The following is a 6,067-nucleotide window of genomic DNA, read 5'->3' on the forward strand; positions in this document are numbered from 1 at the left end:
GGTTACATGTGCTGGACACAGCCAGGACTGATCTCTGCAGGCTGTTTTTCAGGCAGGACCTTGCTACCAGGATGTTGCCTTTCATGGGGCAGATTTTCTCCTGCAGTGTCCGCAGTCACAAGCTAGTTGTGTTTTCTGGGTTGGTCTCTGTTTCTTTCCTCTCTTTTCTCGTTTCTTTCCTCCTCTACCCCCACCTACTTAAATCTCTCCATGCTGCTCCCTGCTTCATGGGTGAAACTCCAGCGCTGAGATCTGTTCCTCTCTATTATGGGAACCCCTACAAGGCAACAGCTATGCAGTGGCTTTCACAGCCATATTTCAGGCCTGCAGGTTTTTCTTGCCAAGAAAAGTGACGTTAGAAGTAAATGGGACCAGTGAGGAAGAGTGAGCACAACAAGACCACACAACTCTCCAATAAAGCACCCCAATCCTGCACCCTAAACTCGAAGGTCCTTATCCAGCCCCTAGTTAGGTTGCCACAACCTTGTGCTCCACTGGTCTGGCAGCTCCATGGCCCCACTCCTGATCACTCAGCACTCCAGGCTGCGAGGCTATTGTCAGATATTTGAATTGAGATACAAGGACAGAATATTTCCATCCCCTCTCCTCCCTCCCTCTCCTCCCTGGCCAGCCTGGCTCTTTTCTGATGGAGCGTGCAGCAAAATCACAATCACATGTTTGCAGCAGTAGGAGGCCATTGGCATGGAAGTGGCTGTGATGTCACTACAAACATTTCCACCCTATCCCGTTTCTCTACAACAGTCTCCGTTTTTATGACCCCATCCTGAGATCTGCAGGAAATCAAATTGTCCTGATTCTATTTTGAGCGCTGGTGTCATGGCATCAATATATAACGATGTGGTGTTGAGCCAGAGAGGCTCAAGTGCTCTGCTGTGGTGTTGCAGCCGGTTTGCTTTGTGCAGCTCCACGGCCTGGATCACAGCTCCACAGCCTGGATCACAGCCCTGTGGATGCCATGCTTGCCGTGCTAGGACCGCTGGGGACATGCATGCTGTGTCAATGGGATGAGCTGCAGGACACAGGGCAGCTCCCACGCTCTGCCAGAGGTCATCAGCTGGGGCACAACGGTACCAGAGGGCAGAGCAAACGCCCAGGGATGGGATGTACAGTTCCTACAGAGAGATGCATTGGATACCAACCATCCCCCAGGGAAAAGAAGAGTGTGGTTGCAAGGTGCTTATACAGGGCAAGGGGAGATGCAAGCAAGGCAGAAAGATCTGGGGACAGACAGACAGACACTGGCAGGGTCCCTGGGGCAAGAAACCAAGTGACAACTGACCAAAACAGGGAGAAGCAGCACCCAGCAGACACAAACTCTTGTTTAAACTAGGATTACCATCTAAACAGAATGAACCATGGGTTAAATGTCCCCTAACTAACCATCTGAGGTTTAAACGGGTTTAGATGCCATTGTGCTCACAAAACACTTCTCTGATGCTTTCCACCAACATGTGAACACCTGCAGGCTGAAGCTCTTTCTCATGCCTGTGTCTCACAGGGAAGAATCAGGGCCTGAGACATCTCTTGGCAATTAAGCTCCAGTGGCGTCCTCATCAGATTTATCTTCTGTACCCAAATCTCATCTTCTCCTCAAAGAACATCAGATCTAACACACGGCATACACTGAACTGAGATCTCCAACAGAAGCAACAACTTCTGCAGCAAAATTTTATCTATTGGCCAGAGAGCTTATCCTGGAAGAACTTCAGACAGCCCACAGAGCTCCCTGGAGCGGAGCAGGAAAAAGCAGTGGTTTGACTAAAAAAGCCATGGGAGAGACATTTTGGTCACCCATGGCTCCTAGCGAGCAAGATAATATGGACTGCTTTTCAGAAAGTATAGTGGGAACTTCTCTATTATTTCTCTTAATGTGAAGGACAGAACGATCCCATATATTTAAAGATTTTGCAGAAGGGTGCAGGTTTCATTCCTACATTAAGATCAGAGCTCCTCCAGGAGAAGCACCTTTTAGCAGGCTATGTTAAGGAAAGTTCAAGCCTCTTTGCAGAGGCAAAAGAGCCTAGTAACAGAATGTGAGTATCTCAAGGTTCATGTGAAGCATACCAAGTGCCTTATGTGTGTTTGCTTTCCACATTACCAGAAAATATGCATACTACAACCCCAGATAGGAAAGGGTATTAACCCTTGAGGCACTTTGTTTCTGATGAAACTCCACCATCTCAGCTGAACCTCACCAAGACTGAATCTTTATCTACCTTAGCTGTAACTGCTAAACCCACTGCATCCAAAGGAGCCAGTGCTGAGACCAGACAACCACTTTCTAAACTCCTGCACGGGGAACATTAGCAATGGGAGACAGCAGTCCGGCAGACTTGCAGCCTGAGACAACGTCAGTTCCCATGAAATCGCTGGGTCATTAGTCATCTCCTCTCTGCAGCTCTCATTTTCAAGCCCTCCTTTATCTTTGGCTATGATTAGCACTCAATTGCATTCACCTTTGGTCACCATCCAAAAAGCACCGGGGAAAGGAGCTCATGGGACTTGAATACCACCCACTTGTGCAGCATTCAAGAAAGTTCTTTACTGTTTGACTTCAGTATCTGCTTTCCCATCTTCCATGGGGCTATGCCCTGTAACTCTCTCTTCATGGCTGGCAGAACTTTGCGCCCTTCCTTCCCCAGGCTCAGACCTCCCTGGTGCCATTACAGACAGCTCCTCACTTTCCCATGCCCTTGATCACCCAGCATCTTGGCTCGGTGGTGCCATCCACCCTTTCCAGCTCCTCCGCTTCCTCATTTTACCCTGAATTCTTCTCACCTCCCTCCAGTGCCTTCCAGGAGCTGCTTTTTTTCCTTCCTCCTGCTGCTTGTTAATGCTTTCCTTCCCACTTTGGACACTGCATCCCCGTAAATAAATAGTTGCTTGAACTGCTCAGCTAAGAACCTGGCCTCTTCCCACCACCCGTGACATAAGGAAAACCCTCAATGGTGTTCAAGCGGCTGCAGAATGAGGCCCAGCAGCACCAAGTGACTTGGCAAGGAGTGACATCGGTGTTAGAGATGCACTCTACAGCGCGGTCAGAGTGAGAGGCCCGTGTGGGATGATAACATTTTTTCAATCTTATTTTTTTTATTTTATTATTCCCTCTTTTGTGGTTCCTCCTGCGCCTGGAACGAGCAGGAGTTTTTATTGCTGGGGTTAAAAAACACGAATTTGCATTACATCCTGGCTCCTGCTGTAATACTTCAGTCTTGTTTCTCTCTCGTCCCCTCTCCAGAACAACTGATGCTATCACAGCCTGATTTAATTTCAAAGACGGATTGTGATTTGGCAGTCGGGGAGGGGGGGGGCGGGGGGGGGAAGCCAAGCTAATCAAAAGTCACCATCTGCTGTGTTGCCATGGGGATATTCCTCCCCAATAAATGTGCTCTTTGCCAAAATCACAGATAACAGCACTATAAAGAGTGGGAGGTGGAGGGGGAGAATCAAAGAAAGAAGTTCCGACACTAGGGGGGAAAGAAACGAAAGAGAAGCAAGAGACAGAGAAGTGGGAGAGAAAGGAGCATGGACTACTGAGGAAAAATGACGAATGGACCATGCAGGGAGAAGGAGGAGGAAATCAGAGAGACTAACAAGCAGCTGAAGGTGACAAAGTGATGGAGGGAGACAGACAACTGGGAAGAAGGAAAGAGGAGAGACACCTCGAAACACTCTGCTGAGTAAGATACCAAAACAAAACAAGCAGAGATAAGAGAATCGCCCTCAAAGCCTTGTCTCAGTGGAAGGGGAGAAAACTGAAGCATCAGTGAGAACTCCCAGGGATGCTGGTTGGAGCCCAAGGAGAGGTCTGACTGTTATTTGCATTGCAGTTACCAAAGATAAATCCCTGGATGGGACAGATGATGACCCGTGGGGATGACCAGGGTCAGGTCACAGGTGCTCTAGCAGCCTGGATGATGCCATGGTGAGCTGGAAGGGTTTGTCACTGCAACATGGCACCAGGACCTGGTGGGTTAAAATGCAAATTATCTGGAATTGAGCATCTTCAAGCTGTTCTGTTTGAGATGACAGAGGTGCAGAGGCCAGTCGCTCTACAGTCGCTGCTGCTTTTTATTTCCCCTTGTGATATTGGGTAGCAATCTGGGATATGGACTTTAAGGGCAAAAAGTGCATCTGTGCTGGGGTCACTGCTGTCTCCAGTGCTCACAGAGGACTGGCCAGGCTCCTGTAGCACCATGCACTCCAGGTATGGGCATCGCGCAAGGCAGTTGACCAAAGAGAAACGGGGTCACTTAATGTGAAATGAGTAAAAGCTGTCAAATTTTAGGTCACAATGTGCTGGCTGCCCCCTGACCCTACTTAGAGCGTGCTTGTATGTGTTGAATGCCCCTATTAACACCCAGCAGCTAACGGAGATACGGGAGGCATCCCGTGCTCCTCCCCAGCCCTAGTGGGAGCTAAGCAAAGGGGTCACCCAGAACCCACACTAATAGGATGGGATGAATTATTCACAGCAGAGGCACCACCAGCCTTTTTCTTCCTCCCCCTCTGCTGGAGAATAATCCCAGAATAGATCACAGGTTGTGTGAATTCTTCACTCAAAAAATAACTGAATGACTTCTGTGTGAACTTGTTTTGCAATTCAATACTAGCACTGATTAGAAACGGTCGCTGCACATTGACTGGAGGAACTCAACACCATGTTGCCCATATCCAACAGTCAAAAACCTTGGATGAGCTCTCATCTCTTCCCTTTGCTCCCACCTCCTCCCCACACCAAGGGGTGCTGCAAAAATTGCAAGTCTTAGAACACAGTATTGGATGTTTTTCTCTCTATAATAATTTCAGAGCATTGGGGTTACACTTCCATTCTTCTCTGCTCGACTGCTTAAACATTTTGCTTTGAAGGAAAGATAAAGAGTCTCCCATCACATCACTGCAGGAGCTGGGGTTTGGAAATGTGCATTAGCACAACTCCTGTAAAAGCATTAATGTCAGTTGAATCTATGTACATAGAAAGAGATAGGCAGTTGGAGTGAACTAATTTAAAAATCAGAATGGGAGCTATTACGTAATATTTTTCAGAGTATCTTTAGTGAAGACCAAAGGCATTGGGACCTCTGAGCTCAAATGGCCTCACCTGTGTGAATGGAGCCAGATGGACTGTCAGAACAGCAGAGTTTTTGTATTCCAGATCAGATCCTGCTCCCATACCTCCAAGACCTCCAAAAGACCTCTCCCAAGCCAGGCAACATCTAGGGAAGCAGAGACGGCCATGGCAGTAATGGGGCTCCTCCAGACCCAAGGTCCTCCTTCTGTTGGCACAGTGGAACTCACCCATGGCTGGAGCCGAGAGAAGGTCCAGCAGGTTGTCTGAAATCCATTCTATCTGGATGATGCAGGACCTATCCTGCAGAGGCAGGACGGTGCCCTCGGCGAGCCCTTTGGACTGTTCTCCATACGGGATGGCTCTAGCACTTGGGCCAAGGATAACCACCAGCTGTGTCACACCCATGACAGAGTTCCTGCACAGGGAGGATGGAAGAAATGAGCTAAGAGTGAACAGACCTAAAGACAGAATAGAGAAGACATTGATGTGGTAACTGGAGAACATGGGGGCAAGAAGAAAAAAAATACGGAAAGCTCTCTGAAAGAGACACTGCAGGGTAGGCTTATGGGAGAGACAGGCACAGGATAAAATAGTGCAAAATAGAGAAACATTTCTGGATAGCATAAGCATCAGGTGTATGGACACCCACATTTACATCCTGCTAGCATGGAGGGTAGGACATGAGGCAGAGGGATGGGACTAGGAAAGACTCTGGGTGGAAAGGCCCCTTAAAAACAACCTGGCACACGGACGTGAAAGGGTGACACTCCAACACCACCATGCGAGGGATACCTTGTTGGCAGCATCACAAGGCAACAGCCACAACACCACCAGGAGCACCAAGAGGATCCCAAAGGGAGCTGGGACAACAGCACTGACTGCTGGAGTCAGAGCCCATTGGGAAGGGTTTCTGCAGGAAGCTGCGATGAGAAGGGGTTTCTAGTGCACACAATGTGTGACACTCAGCCCTGGTGT

This window comes from Mesitornis unicolor, unplaced genomic scaffold (genome assembly GCF_000695765.1).
Source record: "Mesitornis unicolor isolate BGI_N332 unplaced genomic scaffold, ASM69576v1 scaffold44952, whole genome shotgun sequence".
Classification (NCBI taxonomy): Eukaryota; Metazoa; Chordata; class Aves; order Mesitornithiformes; family Mesitornithidae; genus Mesitornis; species Mesitornis unicolor.